The sequence below is a fragment of the Ctenopharyngodon idella genome, chromosome 1 (genome assembly GCF_019924925.1).
Source record: "Ctenopharyngodon idella isolate HZGC_01 chromosome 1, HZGC01, whole genome shotgun sequence".
NCBI lineage: Eukaryota > Metazoa > Chordata > Actinopteri > Cypriniformes > Xenocyprididae > Ctenopharyngodon > Ctenopharyngodon idella.
The window spans coordinates 4201791-4204742 of NC_067220.1; positions in this window are offsets into that span (position 1 = coordinate 4201791).

Genomic DNA, 2952 nt, shown 5'->3' on the forward strand with positions numbered 1-2952 from the left:
CACGAGTGTGTTTGCTGAGATTTCACAGTCTCTTCTATTTTCAACCACAGACGGGCAGCATTGAGACGTATGGCTGAACAGATGCGTGATGACTTTGAAACAAACAGGCAGCAATTAAAATGCCAATATACATGATTGAGAATGCTTGAAATTGAAAAACAACACTGTTCTTTTGTGTTTCTCAGAAGAAAGAAGGTTTTGAGTAAATGATGACTGAATGATCATTTGTGGGTCAACCATCCCTTTAATTGAGGTACATTGTGACTCATAAGGCGTTTAGTTTGACGTTCATAATTTTTGTAACACTTTTAATAACTTTCAATAATAAATCATTAACAAATGTTATATAATGCTTAACGGACCATTAGTTTATATATATTCACATATACAGAAATATGGGTAACACTTTATTTTAGGGTCTTTTAACTAATTGCTTATTATTTTACTAGAATATTGGCTGTTTATTAGTACTTATTAAGCACAAATTAATGCCTTATTCTGCATGACCATATTCTACATTCTTAATCCTACCCAATACCTAAACTTAACAACTACCTTTCTACCAATCTCATGTTAATCTTGAGTATCCATAGAGTAGTATTGCATCCTTCATATCTCCAAAAAGTCTTTAGTTTTATCATATTTATAACAGAAAGATACGCTGTACCGAGTCTTTCTGAAAACAGCCGTGCTCCTGGAGGTGTGTCTGCTGTCAGTGCTGTGGGCAGAGCTAAAGATGTTCATGTTCATGTGGTTTACATTATATGCACTTGTGTGCCGATTGCCAACAAAACACAGACATCTGATGCAGTTTTACTTACCGCCGACGGTCTGCTAATCCGGCGCCGAACTGGGCCTTGTTTACAAAGTATTCATCACTGAAATCCCAGGAACAAACAAACATACGTGCACAACTCCTTTGCTGCCCCGGAAAAACAAACTTCATCCATCGTTCCCTTAACGCTGGGTTCTTTGGGAAGCTGAGTAAGGTAATCTTTCCCTCACAACCAAAAACACACTCCTTTAGTGTGACATTGTTAAAAAATCTCTCGGCTTCCGTGTCCCGAACGAAGCGAATTGATGGGTGTGCTCTTGCTCTTGCTCTGGGTGCTGTGTGTGTGTGTGCGCTTATCAGGGAGAAGTGCCTAAGGAATTCCACCCTTTATTACGTGATAAAGGGCCATGCTCGAAAAAAAACTATCCGAAACTTATCCGAATCCGGAAGGAGTGTATTTGGCACAGAAATACTCCGTCATACATCCAACTTGTGTTTTGAAACTTGGGCCATGTTTAGCATGAGAATGACACTCTTTAACAGTGTAAATAAGTCAGAATGCATGAAATAGCATTACACCCCCCCTTTAACAGATTATTTAATGTAAACATTATTTAATGTAAATTGAAATGCTTATAAATGTTAAACTTTGAATACAAATGTCATTAAACTTCAGTTCATATGTTACATAATTATCTTTTTTTTACATTTACAAATTTATAACTGCAAAAAGGTGTTTGGTAGCTATGAGTGATATGGATGATTTTCAACAGAAAATTGAACAATATATGAATCAAACAGGACCCGTGCAGGACTCTGGCGTAAGCTTAGGTGAGAGTAGACGCCTCTCGCGGTTCAAACTAAAAGGGCTGGGCAACAAAGCTCCTCCAACATTTCTCTTTAAAATTTCTCATTTTAGATTTCTAATTCGTGACCGGTGTTTTCTTCTGCGCCTCCGCGTTCGTCAATACGTCATGCGTCGGGTCAAAGTTCACTCTTCTGCCGGAATCGATTTGTGTACAGCTGTTACCAGAAGCCAGTTATTATAGTTTATAAAGTTATAAATATGGATATTTTTTCATACAAAAATGCATTGCTTTGCTTCAGAAGGCTTTTATTAACTTAACCGTATGGATTACTTATATGATGGATGGATGCACTTTTTTTGGGCTTAAAAAAATTGTACTATTATAAAGTTTGGAAGAGTCAGGATATTTATTAATATATCTCTGGTTGTGTTCGTTTGAAAGAAGAAAGTCATATACACCTAGGATGGCTTGAGGGTAAGCAAATTATGGGATCATTTTCATTTTTTGGATAAACTAACCCTTTAAGTTGACCTAGTTACTATGTATGTGCCAGTTTGTTCCCCTGGTTAATGATTCCGTTCACCTGTTGTCCTATTAATTAACTCATTAGCTCCTCTGTGTATTTCAGTCCTGTGTTTGTTCAGTTTTTTGTTCTGTGTCATCAGTATTTTTTACGTGGATCTTTTCTCCAACGTTTTCGTGTGTTTACCTTGTGGATTACAAAAAGAGTGTTCTTATAGCCACATTGTAACACATCTAGAAAATAATAATAATAATAGTAATATAATTGTTAGGTACAGTGTACTTACTGTGTTTATGTTCTATTGCAAAACACTCTTGAGGTGTGATACGGGTAAGGTAGAGGACAGGTTTGGTAGTAACGGTAGGTTTAAGGGTTGGTTAAGGGGTCAACAGTGTACAGGGGTCAGTTTGATTACTATAAGGGAACTGTTTATATTACATTGTTTTGATAAATAAGTATTTTCTTGAAAAAAAAAAATGTTTTTTTTCAAAACATGAACAAATAATGAATGATTTGTAAAGATGTGTAAATAGTAGAAGTCTGCATACACCACAGCAAACGAAGACCAAATGTATGACCTTTACAGATATGGTTATGAGTTAATGAATATGTTAACATGTGTAAAGTGAAAATTATAATGTAAAAATGTAATGTAAAATTTTATATATATATATATATATATATGATATTAAGTATGATTTCTGTCACACATGTAAGAGAATAGTGGCAGTTCTCTTGCAGATGTTTAAGTATGAACTTATTGTTTCCCTTTGACCAGTAGATGGGAGCAGAGATCAGCATGCAGTGTTTCATAACCTCCAGTCCTCTTCATGCCTGTGTTAACA